Source organism: Apodemus sylvaticus, chromosome X, assembly GCF_947179515.1.
Source record: "Apodemus sylvaticus chromosome X, mApoSyl1.1, whole genome shotgun sequence".
NCBI lineage: Eukaryota > Metazoa > Chordata > Mammalia > Rodentia > Muridae > Apodemus > Apodemus sylvaticus.
In genome coordinates, this window is record NC_067495.1 from 54,017,052 (window position 1) to 54,035,361 (window position 18,310).

Consider the following 18,310-nt stretch of genomic DNA (forward strand, 5'->3'; position numbering starts at 1 on the left):
CAGTTTGAGAACATTATGAAGAATGCTAGTCAAAATATCATTGCAGTTCATTTTTTGGTAGACATGTGCCATCTTAGTCATCTAGTCAGGAGTGTAATTCATGAATCATTGGATATGTGGTAGTTATTTACTTGTACTAAATACTGCTGGACCACTTCCCCTATTTTTCTGTTGTTTGCTCTCTTTCTCTTTGATTCTGACCAGCTTAAAAGAAACATATGATAAGTATTTATAATTTTCCCATAACCTTCTAAAAATCTAAGCAGGTGAAGGCAAATAATTTTAGGTTCATTTTAAGTCCACCTTATTTCATGAATTTGAGTTACCATTTTGCTGCCTCCACCTCCTGGTACACTCCTTTGTTTCATGCCATTGTGGTTTAAAGAAACAAATTTAACTCAACCATGGGTGTGTGGTGAAAATAAATGAGTGAAGTTCTTTAGGCTTCCCAGGGACAGGAAGGAGGATGGGAGGAAACTGTTAGAGAAATGCAATCATTATTGTAATCGGCCTGCAGTGCTATGAATAAGTCATAATTATCTCACAATCTGAGTTAATGTTGAGATGCTTTCTCTTGCCGTGTCAACATGTGCATATACATATCAGGAAGACCCACTGAGCAGCCGTACCAGGGGCCATCTCAGGCTCCCTCTGTGCTTGCATTGTTGATCACACTAGCCTCACAATGTCCTATCCAAATCTCCAGGGTGTGGATAGGATTTGTTTTTGTTTTTTTTTTTTTCCTGTCTGTTTGCATGCTCACATGCAATGCTGGAGATCAAACATAGGGTCATGTGCATGGTAGGCACTCACTTTACCACTGAGCTACACGTCCCATCTACAGATTCCTTATGTGAGGAGAGCCACAAGATCCAACTGTATTGGTGACAAATTTATATTGTATTTGGGCCTATCACTAATGTTTGTGCAGATGTGTTCTTAATTTAAGCTTTAAAAATCCTCAGGAAATGTCATATTCTTGTGCATATGAATGCTGCTAACCTCATCTTCATTCCATTCTTGTGAGCTGTCAGAGAATATTCTCCTCCACAGAAAATAAGAGAGAACTGACGAGATAAGATAATGAGAATGAAAGCTGGAAAACTTATGTGTTTATGAAATGGTTTTAAGTATGCTAAATTGGATGCCAGCAGTTTCAGTCTAGACCAGCTATTTGTTGTTCCCACATTTTTTTTTTTTTGACAAAACGCATCAGGAAGCAATGCCAAGCCAAGGATATGTGTGGTGATTTCTGACAGTTTAAGTGGTCCCTGGGATCAAAGGTCAGGGTTCCCTCCAATGTTCCATCTTTAGCCTCAAGACTTAGTCTGATTATTTGGGATATGGTAGGGGAAGGGAGAAGGAAGGATGAGAAAGGGTAACAGAAGAGGTGAATATGACCAAAGGATATTGCATGCATGTACAAAGATATCATAATGAAACCCATTACTTTTTGTGATTGATATATGCTAAATAAAATGTATATAAAAAACAGACTTGATCTATCACACAGTCCTTTTTTTTTTTTTTTTTTTTTTTTTTTTTTTTTTTTTTTTTTTGGTCTGACTTCTCCTTTTTTTTCCCTCTTTTTTTTATTCGATATATTTTTTATTTACATTTCAAATGATTTCCCCTTTTCTGCCCCCCCACTCCCCGAAAGTCCCGTAAGCCCCCTTTCCTCCCCCCTGTTCTCCCACCCACCTCTTCCCACTTCCCTGTTCTGGTTTTGCCTTATACTGCTATACCGAGTCTTTCCAGAACAAGGGGCCACTCCTCCATTCTTCTTGTACCTCATTTGATATGTGGATTATGTTTTGGGTATTCCAGTTTTCCAGGCTAATATCCACTTATTAGTGAGTGCATACCTTGATTGATCTTTTGAGACTGGGTTACCTCACTTAGTATGATGTTCTCTAGCTCCATCCATTTGCCTAAGAATTTCATGACTTCATTGTTTCTAATGGCTGAATAGTATTCCATTGTGTATATATACCATATTTTTTTTGCATCCATTCTTTTGTTGAGGGATATCTGGGTTCTTTCCAGCTTCTGGCTATTATAAATAGGGCTGCTATGAACATAGTAGAGCATGTGTCCTTATTACATGCTGGGGAATCCTCTGGGCATATGCCCAGGAGTGGTATAGCAGGATCTTTCGGAAGTGAGGTGCCCAGTTTTCGGAGGTACCATCTTGCAACCCCACCAGCAGTGGAGGAGTGTTCCTCTTTCTCCACATCCTCACCAACACCTGCTGTCTCCTGAGTTTTTAATCTTAGCCATTCTGACTGGTATAAGGTATCACACAGTCCTTACTGAGAACCAAAATAGTTTAATGAGAAGCTCTGAAAGGGATGGTGCTCAGCTTCACCAGTTTCTTCAAGCTCTTTAGGAGACTTTTTAAAGATTAAATGTTTTGTAAAGCTAGAGTTATAGGGAGTTGTGAGCCACCTAACATAAGTACTAAAAACCAAACTCAGATCCTCTTTCTAGCTTGTAGATACAGATACAGACACAGACACAGACACAGACACAGACACAGACACAGACACAGACACAGACACAGACACAGACACAGACACAGACACAGATACAGATACAGGTACAGGTACAGATACAAATACAGATACATAGTCTCGCTGTGTATCTTAGGCAAATTTCCAACCCACGGCAATCTTCCTGATTCAATCTCCTGAATGCTGGAATTCGAGGATGTTCTGCTATACCATGCTTTTTTTAACAGGAGATTTTTAACACACAGTCAGATATAGGGACTGACACAATCACAATCAGCCTTCACTATGGTAATAATATGAAGGTAGCATCACCTAAACTGTGATAGTCATGTTGAAAATATTTCCAGTATGATGCTTGGTTCTTAGATGCTCTGATTAAAGGACAGGAAAGTAGCAAAACATTCACTGAAACAAAATAAATGACAGCCTGAACACTAATGCATTTCACTAAAGTATGCTTCATTCAAAAAATGCAGAGATCAAACAAAAAAAAGACAATCAGAAGAGCAGCAGCAATGGCAGGCAAGGCCAGCCAGGTTGAGAGCCCAGAGGAGTTATAATAAATGTGTTCGGGGCTCATTCCAGTGTTCGTTACCTTCTCAAGGTTCCAACCTTTGGCCATGGGAACCTGAAAGAACTCTAATCAGATCAGCATGTACCCTGGTCAACCTGAGACTAGGTGTCTTGAAAGAGTAACACAGCTTCTTCTAAAGGTCTCTCTCTCTCTCTCTCTCTCTCTCTCTCTCTCTCTCTCTCTCTCCCTCCCTCCCTCCCTCCCTCTCCCTCTCCCTCTCCCTCTCCCTCTCCCTCTCCCTCTCTCTCTAAGTTGACACACTCTTTTAATGATGTAGTGAGGTCTGTTCAGTCCTAGTTCCAGAGTTGTAAGTAAGACATGACTGGAAAATTGAGACAGTCCTAGTGCTATATTTGAATAAGGTCAGTAAGGAGAATCCAAGTTCATTTAATGGGGAAGAAAGGACTAGGAATGGAGCTCAATAGAATACTTGGCAAGGAAGAGCAAGTACTTGAGACCCTTTCCAAGAACTGAAAGGAAGAAGTTTAGAGCCAGAAACAGTGACATATCTGGAATCCCCACTACTCAGGACACATAGAAGAATCAGTTGAGCATATAAGTTCAAAGCCAGTCTGAGCAACAAACAAAAAGATACCCTATCTCAAAAAAAGAGGAGAAATTTTTAAAAAGAGAGAGATGGAGGGGAGAGGAAGAAGGGAAGAAATGGAAAGAGGAAGGAAAAAAGGAAGGGAGGAAAGGGGGAGGGGGAAAGAGTAGGGGAAAGGGAGGTTGGAGGGAGATAGGAGGGAGAGAGAGACAGAGCATGGCAAAGGCACAGAAGAAAACAAAGGCCCATGCTCCATAAAGATTCTAGGAATCATTATTTGATAGGAACAAAAGCAATCATTTCTCATCTCTCTAGTGACAAGGCACAACAAAAACCAACTCTGTACTCTATAAAGCCACCATGATTCTTAAGAACAAAAGAACTAATGAGCATCAGCATACATGGTGGCACATGGTTATAACCCTAGCATTCATGAGGCTGAGGTAAGGGAATGACTATGAATTCAAGGCCAACCTAGGCTATAGCTCAGACACTTACATAGTGAAATCCTATCTCCTAAAAATAGGACCTGATAAATAACTCAATGGGTAAAGTGCTTGTCTCCCTAGCATGAGGACCTGAGTTTAGAGGGCCAGCACCAACACAAAAAGTCAGGCACAGAAGCATAGCATTTGTAATCCCAGCACTAGGGAAGTACAGGGAGGGAGATCAAAAGTTCAAGGCCAGTCTCTATTACAATGCTCAAGAAAGGACTACTCGGGCTATATAAAGCTGAGTCTCAAAAGATATATAAGAGAGAGAACATCGAAGACATCCAACATCGCATCTTCTCTCTGGTGCAGGCAGGAAGCAGGGACCAGGAGCAGCAGAACAGTTGAGTCCATCCAGGCTCTGCTTGCACCCAGGGGTTGGGCGACCCCATGGTTCTCTGTGCACTGATCCTGCCAAGGGAGAATCACTCTACAGGGAGTGATTTGACTTCCAGCTTTGGATGTCTGGCCACCCACATCTTCTCTCCAGCAACTGAGTGGGCAGGTTCAGCCAGGAGCAAAGGGAACACAGGAGTGGCAGAGCAGCTGGGACAGACTCACTCCAGGCTCCACCTTCATACAGGAGATGGGCAGCACCATAGCACTCTGTGCCAAGGGAGAGCCAGTCATACAGGGGTGCTCAGACAGGCTTGCAGGTCCACAGGAGGGACAAGCACCCACCAGAGACAGCAGGACCAACTAGCACCAAAGATAACCAGATGGCAAAAGGAAAACATAGGAACATTACTAACAGAAATCAAGGCAACATGGCACCATCCAAACCCAATTCTCCCACAATAGCAAGTCCTGGATACCCCAACACACTGGGAAAGCAATATTTGGATTTAAAAATCACAGCTCATGATGCTGATAGAGGGCTTCAAGAAGGTCATGAATAACTCACTTAAAGAAATACAGGAGAGGGCGGCGGCGGTAGCAGTGGCTGCTCCAGCTGAAGGGCCATCAGCGGTGGAACCAAGGCGACACAGGGTCCAGTTAGGCCCTGCGCCCACGACCACTGACCTTCGCTGACCAGCCGGGCAGCAAGCAGCTGCGGTTCTGCGGAGCCTTTCGCTGCACTGAAGCCACTTCAGAACTCGGCTTCCCGCCAGTCAGGAGAGACTCACCTCCATCTTGATCCCGGGCTCCAGAGATCGGTCAGACTGAGGTACACAAACATAATCCTAGGCCCAACACCGCAGGGGTCTGAGCCAGACGGGCGTTGGCCTGCACCCAGGCCCTGGGCTGTTCAAGTGGCCATCGGGGCGCCAACCCAGCCAGGAGTTTTTTTTTTGCCCTGGCCGGCGCACGCGCCGCCATTTTGCCTACAGGAGCCAGAGTGCTCGGGAGGGCAGAGACTGCTAACAAGCGTAGCCTGAGGCTAACAAAACGGGGGTCTAGGCCCCAAAAGGCACAGGACTGACCCCAAGAACTGGGCGGTTTGGTGGGCCATCTGTGTGTCAACCCGCCCAGGAGGTTATTAGCACAACAGACTCTCCCGGTGCTTTCGGGGAGTGGGGACACGCACGCCCGCCATCCGGGTCACCTGGCGGACCCAAATATCAGTCATAGCCCTAGGGGAACTTTGCTCGAACCTTGGCCTCCCAGGCGTTTGCCTGGACTCAGGGCCCGGGCGACAAGACTAACCTAGTGTGCGCCAGCCCGGTTGGGGAAATCGGCTGCCCAGCGGAGGGAGCGGAACACAGGGGAGGTCACAGCAACATACACCTCCGGAGCTCCCTGGGGGTGCACACGGGTTCCATCTGGCCCACAGACACAATCTGGGGCAAGGCCTCAGGCAGAAGCCCTCAGGTCAACTCTTTCCGCTTCAGATCAGCCTGGGTGGCCGCCACATCTCCAGGTCCATCAAGAGGCTAGTGGGGGCTTCCGGGCGGCCAGCTGGGAGAAGTCGGTGTGCTCCAATAAATCCTGCGGGCCCCAGCGGGAGCCTTCAGGTGCCTGCTTCAGGATCTGAACAGCCTGGACAACAGCACCCTGTCTACAGGCAGTGCAGAGTGTAAGCTGTGCACCAGAGGCCAACGGGGAAGGGGCAGCTTGCACTGGTGAGTCCAGCACTGACAAGACCAAGTAACACCAGTGAGAGCTAGATGGCAAAAGGCAAACGCAGGAACGTCACTAACAGAAATCAAGGCAATATGGCAACATCTGAACCCAATTCTCCTCTACCAGCAAGTCCTGGATACCCCATCACACCAGTAAAACAAGATTTGGATTTAAAATCACTGGTCATGATGCTGGTACAGGAACACATGAAGGACATTCAGGAGAAAATGGATCAAAAGTTAGAAGCCCTTGCAAGGGAAACACAAAAATCATTGAAAGAAATCCAGGAGAATACAAAAGCCAACAAGGAGGAAATGCAAAAAACACTTAAAGAAATACAGGAGAACTTTGGTCAACAGGCTGAGGTCATGAAAGACGAAACACAAAAATAGCTTAAAGAAATACAGGAGAACTTTGGTCAACAGGCTGAGGTCATGAAAGAAAAAACACAAAAATCTCTTAAAGAATTACAGGAAAGCACAAACAAGCAAGTGAAGGAGCTAAGCAAAACCATCCAGGATCTAAAATCAGAAGTAGAAACAACTAAGAAAACTCAAAAGGAGACAACTTTGGAGATAGAAAGCCTTGGGAAGAAATCAGGGGACAGAGATGCAAATATCAACAACAGAATACAAGAAATAGAAGAAAGAATCTCAGATGCTGAAGATTCCATAGAAACCATGGACTCAACAGTTAAAGAAAATGCAAAATGCAAAAAGCTTGTAACCCAAAATATCCAGGAAATCCAGGACACAATGAGAAGACCAAACCTAAGGATTATAGGCATAGATGAGAGTGAAGATTTACAACTTAAAGGGCCAGCAAATATCTTCAATAAAATTATGGAAGAAAACTTCCCTAACCTAAAGAGAGAGATGCCCATGAATATACAAGAAGCCTACAGAACTCCAAACAGACTGGACCAGAACAGAAATACTTCCCGTCACATAATAATCAAAACACCAAATGTTCTAAACAAAGAAAGAATATTAAAGGCAGTAAGAGAAAAAGGCCAAGTAACATATAAAGGAAGACCTATCAGAATCACAGCAGACTTTTCACCTGAGACTATGAAGGCTAGAAGGTCCTGGGCAGATCTCATGCAGACTCTAAGAGAACACAAATGCCAACCAAAACTACTATATCCAGCAAAACTCTCAATCACCATAGATGGAGAAACTAAGATATTTCACGACAAAACCAAGTTCACCCAATATCTATCCACAAACCCAGCCCTAAAAAGGATAATAGGAGGACAACACCAATACAAGGAGGGAAACTTCACCCTGAAAAAAGCAAGATAGTAACCTTTCATCAAACCCAAAAGAAGTTAAACAATCAAATTTAAAAAATAACGTCAAAAATGATAGGAAGTAACAATCACTATTCCTTAATATCTCTTAACATCAATGGACTCAATGCCCCAATAAAAAGACACAGACTAACTGACTGGATACGTAAACAGGACCCTACATTTTGCTGCTTACAGGAAACACACCTCAGGGTCAAAGACAAACACTACCTTAGAGTAAAAGGCTGGAAGACAATTTTACAAGCAAATGGTCTCAGGAAACAAGCTGGAGTAGCCATTTTAATATCAGATAAAATTGACTTTCAACCCAAAGTCATCAAAAGAGACTCTGAGGGACACTTCTTGCTGGTCAAAGGAAAAATACAACAAGAAGAACTCTCAATCCTGAACATCTATGCTCCAAATGCAAGGGCACCCTCTTTCATAAAAGAAACTTTATTAAAACTCAAAGCACACATTGCACCTAACACAATAATTGTGGGTGACTTCAACACTGCACTTTCCTCAATGGACCGATCAGGAAAACAGAAACTAAACAAGGACACAATGAAACTAATTGAAGCTTTGGACCAATTAGATTTAACTGATATATATAGAACATTCTATCCTAAAACAAAAGAATATACCTTTTTTTCAGCACCTCATGGTACCTTCTCCAAAATCGACCATATAATTGGTCACAAGACAGACCTCAACAAATATAAGAAGATAGAACTAATCCCATGCCTCCTATCTGATCACTATGGAATAAAAGTGGTCTTCAATAGCAACAGAAACAACAGAAAACCCACATACACGTGGAAATTGAACAATACTCTACTCAATGATACCTTGGTCAAGGAAGAAATAAAGAAAGAAATTAAAGACTTTTTAGAACACAATGAAAATGAAAACACAACATACCAAAATCTATGGGACACAATGAAAGCAGTGCTAAGAGGAAAACTCATAGCCCTGAGTGCCTCCAAAAAGAAAATGGAGAGAGCATACATTACCAACTTAATGACACACCTGAAAGCCCTAGAACAAAAAGAAGCTATTTCACCCAGGAGGAGTAGAAGGCAGGAAATCATCAAACTCAGGGCCGAAATCAAGTAGAAACAAAGAGAACCATACAAAAAATCAACAAAACCAGGAGCTGGTTCTTTGAGAAAATTAACAAGATAGATAAACCCTTAGCCAGACTGACCAAAGGGCACAGAGAAAGTATCCAAATTAACAAACTTAGAAATGAAAAGGGAGACATAACAACGGAAACTGAAGAAATCCAAAAAATCATCAGATCCTACTACAAGAGCCTGTACTCAACACAACTGGAGAATCTGGAGGAAATGGACAATTTCCTTGACAGATACCAAATACCAAAATTAAATCAGGACCAACTAGACCATCTGAACAGTCCCATAAAGCCTAAAGAAATAGAAGGAGTCATAGAAAGTCTTCCAACCAAAAAAAGCACAGGACCAGATGGTTTCAGTGCAGAATTCTACCAGACCTTCAAAGAAGAGTTAACACCAATACTCTTCAAACTATTCCACAAAATAGAAACAGAAGGAACACTACCCAATTCCTTCTACGAAGCCACAATTACGCTGATACCAAAGCCACACAAAGATCCAACAAAGAATGAGAACTTCAGACCAATTTCCCTTATGAACATCGATGCAAAAATACTCAATAAAATTCTTGCCAACCGAATCCAAGAACACATCAAAACGATCATCCACCATGATCAAGTAGGCTTTATCCCGGGAATGCAGGGTTGGTTCAATATACGGAAATCCATCAATACAATCCACTACATAAACAAACTCAAAGAACAAAACCACATGGTCATTTCATTGGATGCTGAAAAAGCATTTGACAAAATTCAGCATCCTTTCATGCTTAAAGTCTTGGAGAGAACAGGAATTCAAGGCCCATACCTAAACATAGTAAAAGCAATATACAGCAAACCGGTAGCCAGCATCAAACTAAACTGAGAGAAACTTGAAGCAATCCCACTGAAATCAGGGACCAGACAAGGCTGCCCCCTTTCTCCTTATCTTTTCAATATTGTACTTGAGGTACTAGCTCGGGCAATTCGACAACATAAGGAGGTCAAAGGGATACAAATTGGAAAGGAGGAAGTCAAACTATCATTATTTGCAGACGACATGATCGTCTACCTAAGTGACCCAAAGAACTCCACTAGAGAGCTCCTACAGCTGATAAACAACTTCAGCAAAGTGGCAGGTTATAAAATCAACTCAAGCAAATCAGTGGCCTTCCTATACTCAAAGGATAAGCAGGCTGAGAAAGAAATTAGGGAAATGACCCCCTTCACAATAGCCACAAACAGTATAAAGTATCTTGGGGTGACTCTTACCAAACATGCGAAAGATCTGTATGACAAGAACTTCAAGACTCTGAAGAAGGAAATGGAAGAAGACCTCAAAAAATGGGAAAACCTCCCATGCTCATGGATCGGTAGAATCAATATAGTTAAAATGGCCATTTTGCCTAAAGCACTATACAGATTCAATGCAATACCCATCAAAATCCCAACTCAATTCTTCACAGAGTTAGAAAGAGCAATTATCAAATTCATCTGGAACAACAAAAAACCCAGGATAGCTAAAACTATTCTCAGCAACAAAAGAAAATCTGGGGGAATCAGTATCCCTGACCTCAAGCAATACTACAGAGCAATAGTGTTAAAAACTGCATGGTATTGGTACAGTGACAGGCAGGAGGATCAATGGAACAGGATTGAAGATCCAGAAATGAACCCACACACCTATGGCCACTTGATCCTCGACAAAGAGGCTGAAAACATCCAATGGAAAAAAGATAGCCTTTTCAACAAATGGTGCTGGTTCAACTGGAGGTCAGCATGCAGAAGAATGCGAATTGATCCATCCTTGTCTCCTTGTACTAAGCTCAAATCCAAATGGATCAAGGACCTCCACATAAAGCCAGACACTCTGAAGCTAATAGAAAAGAAACTGGGGAAGACCCTTGAGGACATCGGTACAGGGAGAAAGTTTCTGAACAGAACACCAATAGCGTATGCTCTAAGAGCAAGAATTGACAAATGGGACCTCATAAGGTTACAGAGTTTCTGTAAGGCAAAGGACACCATCAAGAGGACAGATCGGCAACCAACAAATTGGGAAAAGATCTTCACCAATCCTACATCAGATAGAGGGCTAATATCCAATATATATAAAGAACTCAAGAAGTTAGACTCCAGAAAACCGAACAACCCTATTAAAAAATGGGGTACAGAGTTAAACAAAGAATTCTCACCTGAAGAACTTCAGATGGCGGAGAAGCATCTTAAAAAATGCTCAACTTCATTAGTCATTAGGGAAATGCAAATCAAAACAACCCTAAGATTTCATCTTACACCAGTCAGAATGGCTAAGATTAAAAATTCAGGAGACAGCAGGTGTTGGAGAGGGTGCGGAGAAAGAGGAACACTCCTCCACTGCTGGTGGGGTTGCAAATTGGTACAACCACTCTGGAAAGCAGTCTGGCGGTTCCTCCGAAAACTGGGCACCTCACTTCCAGAAGATCCTGCTATACCACTCCTGGGCATATACCCAGAGGATTCCCCACCATGTAATAAGGATACATGCTCTACTATGTTCATAGCAGCCCTATTTATAATTGCCAGATGCTGGAAAGAACCCAGGTATCCCTCAACAGAAGAGTGGATGCAAAAAATGTGGTATATCTACACAATGGAGTACTATTCAGCCATTAGAAACAATGAATTCATGAAATTCTTAGGCAAATGGATGGAGCTAGAGAACATCATACTAAGTGAGGTAACCCAGACTCAAAAGGTGAATCATGGTATGCACTCACTAATAAGTGGTTATTAACCTAGAAAACTGGAATACCCAAAACATAATCCACACATCAAATGAGATACAAGAAGAAAGCAGGAGTGGTCCCTGGTTCTGGAAAGACTCAGTGAAACAGTATTTGGCAAAACCAGAACGGGGAACTGGGAAGGGGTGGGAGGGAGGACAGGGGAAGGGAAGGGGGCTTACGGGACTTTCGGGGAGTGGGGGGGGGGGCTAGAAAAGGGGAAATCATTTGAAATGTAAATAAATTATATCGAATAAAAAAAAAAAAGAAATACAGGAGAACACAAGTAAACAGGAAGAAGCCCTTAAAGAACTAGAGGAGAGCACAAATAAAAAGGTAAAGGAATTGAACAAAACCATCCAGGATCTAAAAATGGAGGTAAAAACAATAAAGAAATCACAAAGGGAAACAACTCTGGACATAGAAAACCTAGGAACGAAGTCAGGAGTCATGGATACAAATATCAACAACAGAACACAAGAGAGAGAAGAGAGAATCTCAAATGCAGAAGATATCATAGAAAGCATTGATACAGCAGTCAAAGAAAATGAAAAATGCAAAAAAGCTCCTAACCCAAAACATCCAGGAAATCCAGGACAAAATGAGGAGACCAAACCTAAGGATTATAGGTATAGAAGAGAGTGAAGATTTCCAACTTAAAGCGCCAGTAAATGATCCGGGAAGGGGGAAATCATTTGGAATGTAAACAAAGAATATAGAAAATAAAAATATAAAAAAAAAACAAAAAAAAACAAAAAACAACAACAACAAAAGGACCAGTAAATGTCTTCAACAAAATTATAGAAGAAAACTTCCCTAATCTAAAGAAAGAGATGCCCATGAACATATAAGAAGCCTACAGAACTCTAAATAGATTTGACTAGAAAAGAAATTCCTCTCATCACATAATAATTAAAACACCAAATGCACTAAACAAAAAAAGAATATTAAAAGCAGTAAGGGAAAAAGGTCAAGTAACATATTTTGATAGGTAATTCTGATAGGTAGACCTATCAGAATTACACCAAACTTCTCACCAGAGACTATGAAATCCAGAAGGTCCTGGGCAAATGTCATACAGACCCTAAGGAAACACAAATGACAACCCAGGCTGATATACCCAGCAAATCTCTCAATTACTATAGATGGAGAAACCAAGGTATTCTATGACAAAAACAAATTCACACAGTATCTTTCACAAATCCAGCCATTCAAAGGATAATGAATGGAAAACACCAACAAAAGGAGGGAAACTACACACTAGAAAAAGCAAGAAATTAATCTTTCAACAAAACAAAAAGAAGAGGGACATGCAAACATAACTCCACCTCTAATAACAAAAGTAACAGAAAGCAACAATCATTTCTCCTTAATATCTCTTAATATCAATGGATTCATTTCTTCAATAAAAAGACATAGACTAACACAATGGATACATAAACAGGACCCAACATTTTGCTGCATACAGAAAACTCACCTCAGGCACAAAGACAGATACTACCTCAGAGTAAAAGGCTGGAAAACAATTTTCCAAGAAAATGGTCCCAATAAGCAAGCTGGTGCAGCCATTCTAACATCGAATAAGATCAACTTTCAATGTAAAGTAATCAAAAAATATAAGGAAGGACACTTCATACTCATTAAAGGAAAAATCTACCAAGATGAACTCACAATTCTGAACAAATATGCTCCAAACACAAGGGCACCCACATTCATAAAAGAAACTTTACTAAAGCTCAAAGCACACATTGCACCCCACACAATAATAGTGGGAGACTTCAATACCCCACTCGCATCAATGATCAGATCAGGGAAACACAAACTAAACAAAGAAACAGTAAAACTAACAGAAGTTATGAACCAAATAGATTTAACAGCTATCTATAGAACATTTTATCCTACAACAAAAGAATATACCTTCTTATCAGCACCTCACGGTACCTTCTCCAAAACTGACCATATACTCCGTCACAAAACAGACCTCAGCAGATATAAGAAGATTGAAATAATTCTATGCACCCTATCAGATTACTATGGAGTAAGGGTTGTCTTCAATAACAACAAAAACAACAGAAAGCCCACATACACATGGAAACTGAACAACATTCTACTCAATGATAACCTGGTCAAGGAACAAAGAAAGAAAGAAATTAAAGATGTTTTAGAATTAAATGAAAATGAAGGCACAACATACCGAAACTTATGGGACACAATGAAAGCAGTGATAAGCAGAAACCTCATAGCCCTGAGTGCCTCCAAAAAGAAACTGGAGAAAGCAGAGACTAACAGCTTAACAGCACAGCTGAAGACTCTAGAAAAAAAAGAAGCAAATACACCCAAGAGGAGCAGAAAGCAGGAAATCATCAAACTCAGGGCTGAAATCAACAAAGTAGAAACAAAAAGAACTATACAAGGAATCAACAAAGCCAAGAGCTGGTTCTTTGAAAAAGCCAAGATAGATAAACCTTTAGCCACACTAACCAGAGGGCACAGAGACAGTATTCAAATCAACAAAATCAGAAATGAAAAGGGAGGCATTACAACAGATACTGAGGAATTCAAAAAATCATCAATTTCTACTAAAAAAGCCTTTACTCAACAAAAGTGGAAATTTTAGAGGAAATAGACAATTTTCTAGATAGATACCAAGTACAAAAGTTAAAGCAGTATCAGCTCAATGATCTAAACAATCCCATAACCCCTAAAGAAATAGAAGCAGTCATTAATAATTTCCCAACCAAAAAACACCCAGGACCCAGATGGGTTCAATGCAGAGTTCTATCAGATCTTCAAAGAAGACCTAACACCAATACTCTTCAAACTAATCCACAAAATAGAAACAGATGGAACACTACCCAATTCATTTTATGAAGCCACAATTACTCTAATACCTAAACAACACAAAGACCCAACAAAGAAAAGAACTTTAGACCAATTTCCCTCATGAATATCCATACAAAAATACTCAATAAAATTCCTGCCAACCAAATCCAAGAACACATCAAAACAATCATCCACCATGATCAAGTAGGCTTCATCCCAGGGATGCAGGGATGGTTCAATATATGGAAATCCATCAACATAATCCACTACATAAATAAACTCAAAGAAAAAAAACCACATGATCATTTCATTAGATGCTGAGAAAGAATTTGACAAAATCCAACAGCTCTTCATGATAAAAGTCTTAGAAAGATCAGGAATTCAAGGCCCATACCTAAACATAGTAAAAGTAATACATAGCAAACCAGTAGCCAACATCAAGCTAAATGGAGAGAAATTTGAATCAATCCCACTGAAGTCAGGGACTAGACAAGACTGTCCACTCTCTCCCTACCTGTTCGATATAGTACTCATCCTAACCAGAGAAATTAGACAACAAAAGGAGGTCAAAGAGATTCAAATTGGAAAGGAAAAAGTTAAATTATCACTATTTGCAGATGATATGATAGTATACTTAAGTAACCCCAAAATTTCCACCAGAGAACTCTTAAACCTGATAAACAACTTCAGCAAAGTGGCTGGATATAAAATTCACTCAAACAGGGCGGTAGCAGTGGCTGCTCCAGCTGAAGGGCCATCAGCAGTGGAACCAAGGCGACACAGGGTCCAGTTAGGCCCTGCGCCCACGACCACTGACCTTCGCTGACCAGCCGGGCGGCAAGCAACTGCGGTTCTGCGGAGCCTTTCGCTGCACGGAAGCCACTTCAGAACTCGGCTGCCCGCCAGTCAGGAGAGACTCACCTCCATCTTGATCCCGGGCTCCAGAGATCGGTCAGACTGAGGTACACAAACATAATCCTAGGCCCAACACCGCAGGGGTCTGAGCCAGACGGGCGTTGGCCTGCACCCAGGCGCTGGGCTGTTCGAGTGGCCATCGGGGCGCCAACCCAGCCAGGAGTTTTTTTTTTTTTTTGCCCCTGCCGGTGCACGCGCCGCCATTTTGCCTACAGGAGCCAGAGTGCTCGGGAGGGCAGAGACTGCTAACAAGCGTAGCCTGAGGCTAACAAAACGGGGGTCTAGGCCCCAAAAGGCACAGGACTGACCCCAAGAACTGGGCGGCTTGGTGGGCCATCTGTGTGTCAACCAGCCCAGGAGGTTATTAGCACAACAGACTCTCCCGGTGCTTTCGCGGAGCGCGGACGCGCACGCCCGCCATCCGGGTCACCTGGCGGACCCAAATAACAGACATAGCCCTAGGGGAACTTTGCTCGGACCTTGGCCTCCCAGGCGTTTGCCTGGACTCAGGGCCCAGGCGACAAGGCTAACCTAGTGTGCGCCAGCCCGGTTGGGGAAATCGGCTGCCCAGCGGAGTGAGCGGAGCACAGGGGAGGTCACAGCAACATTCACCTTCGGAGCTCCCTGGGGGTGCACACGGGTTCCACCTGGTCCACAGACACAATCTGGGGCAAGGCCTCAGGCAGAAGCCCCCAGCTCAACTCTCTCCGCTTCAGATCAGCCTGGGTGGCCGCCACATCTCCAGGTCCCTCAAGAGGCTAGTGGGGGCTTCCGGGCGGCCAGCTGGGAGAAGTCGGTGTGCTCCAATAAATCCTGCGGGCCCCAGCGGGAGCCTTCAGGTGCCTGCTTCGGGATCTGAACAGCCTGGACAACAGCACCCAGTCTATAGGCAGTGCAGAGTGTAAGCTGTGCACCAGAGGCCAACGGGGAAGGGGCAGCTTGCACTGGTGAGTCCAGCACTGACAAGACCAAGTAACACCAGTGAGAGCCAGATGGCAAAAGGCAAACGCAGAAACGTCACTAACAGAAATCAAGGCAATATGGCAACATCTGAACCAAATTCTCCTCTACCAGCAAGTCCTGGATACCCCATCACACCAGTAAAACAAGATTTGGATTTAAAATCACTGGTCATGATGCTGGTACAGGAACACATGAAGGACATTGAGGAGAAAATGGATCAAAAGTTAGAAGCCCTTGCAAGGGAAACACAAAAATCATTGAAAGAAATCCAGGAGAATACAAAAGCCAACAAGGAGGAAATGCAAAAAACACTTAAAGAAATACAGGAGAACTTTGCTCAACAGGCTGAGGTCATGAAAGACGAAACACAAAAATCTCTTAAAGAAATACAGGAGAACTTTGGTCAACAGGCTGAGCTCATGAAAGAGGAAACACAAAAATCTCTTAAAGAATTACAGGAAAACACAAACATGCAAGGGAAGGAGCTAAGCAAAACCATCCAGGATCTAAAATCAGAAGTAGAAACAACTAAGAAAACTCAAAGGGAGACAACTTTGGAGATAGAAAGCCTTGGGAAGAAATCAGGGGACAGAGATGCAAATATCAACAACAGAATACAAGAGATAGAAGAAAGAATCTCAGATGCTGAAGATTCCATAGAAACCATGGACTCAACAGTTAAAGAAAATGCAAAGTGCAAAAAGCTTGTAACCCAAAATATCCAGGAAATCCAGGACACAATGAGAAGACCAAACCTAAGGATTATAGGCATAGATGAGAGTGAAGATTTACAACTTAAAGGGCCAGCAAATATCTTCAATAAAATTATGGAAGAAAACTTCCCTAACCTAAAGAGAGAGATGCCCATGAATATACAAGAAGCCTACAGAACTCCAAACAGACTGGACCAGAACAGAAATACTTCCCGTCACATAATAATCAAAACACCAAATGTTCTAAACAAAGAAAGAATACTAAAGGCAGTAAGAGAAAAAGGCCAAGTAACATATAAAGGAAGACCTATCAGAATCACAGCAGACTTTTCACCTGAGACTATGAAGGCTAGAAGGTCCTGGGCAGATCTCATGCAGACTCTAAGAGAACACAAATGCCAACCAAAACTACTATATCCAGCAAAACTCTCAATCACCATAGATGGAGAAACTAAGATATTTCACGACAAAACCAAGTTCACCCAATATCTATCCACAAACCCAGCCCTAAAAAGGATAATAGGAGGACAACACCAATACAAGGAGGGAAACTCCACCCTGAAAAAAGCAAGATAGTAACCTTTCATCAAACCCAAATAAGTTAAGCAATCAAATTTAAAAAATAACGTCAAAAAGGATAGGAAGTAACAATCACTATTCCTTAATATCTCTTAACATCAATGGACTCAATGCCCCAATAAAAAGACACAGACTAACTGACTGGATACGTAAACAGGACCCTACATTTTGCTGCTTACAGGAAACACACCTCAGGGTCAAAGACAAACACTACCTTAGAGTAAAAGGCTGGAAGACAATTTTACAAGCAAATGGTCTCAGGAAACAAGCTGGAGTAGCCATTTTAATATCAGATAAAATTGACTTTCAACCCAAAGTCATCAAAAGAGACTCTGAGGGACACTTCTTGCTGGTCAAAGGAAAAATACAACAAGAAGAACTCTCAATCCTGAACATCTATGCTCCAAATGCAAGGGCACCCTCTTTCATAAAAGAAACTTTATTAAAACTCAAAGCACACATTGCACCTAACACAATAATTGTGGGTGACTTCAACACTGCACTTTCCTCAATGGACCGATCAGGAAAACAGAAACTAAACAAGGACACAATGAAACTAATTGAAGCTTTGGACCAATTAGATTTAACTGATATATATAGAACATTCTATCCTAAAACAAAAGAATATACCTTTTTTTCAGCACCTCATGGTACCTTCTCCAAAATCGACCATATAATTGGTCACAAGACAGACCTCAACAAATATAAAAAGATAGAACTAATCCCATGCCTCCTATCTGATCACTATGGAATAAAAGTGGTCTTCAATAGCAACAGAAACAACAGAAAACCCACAAACACGTGGAGATTGAACAATACTCTACTCAATGACACCTTGGTCAAGGAAGAAATAAAGAAAGAAATTAAAGACTTTTTAGAACACAATGAAAATGAAAACACAACATACCCAAATCTATGGGACACAATGAAAGCAGTGCTAAGAGGAAAACTCATA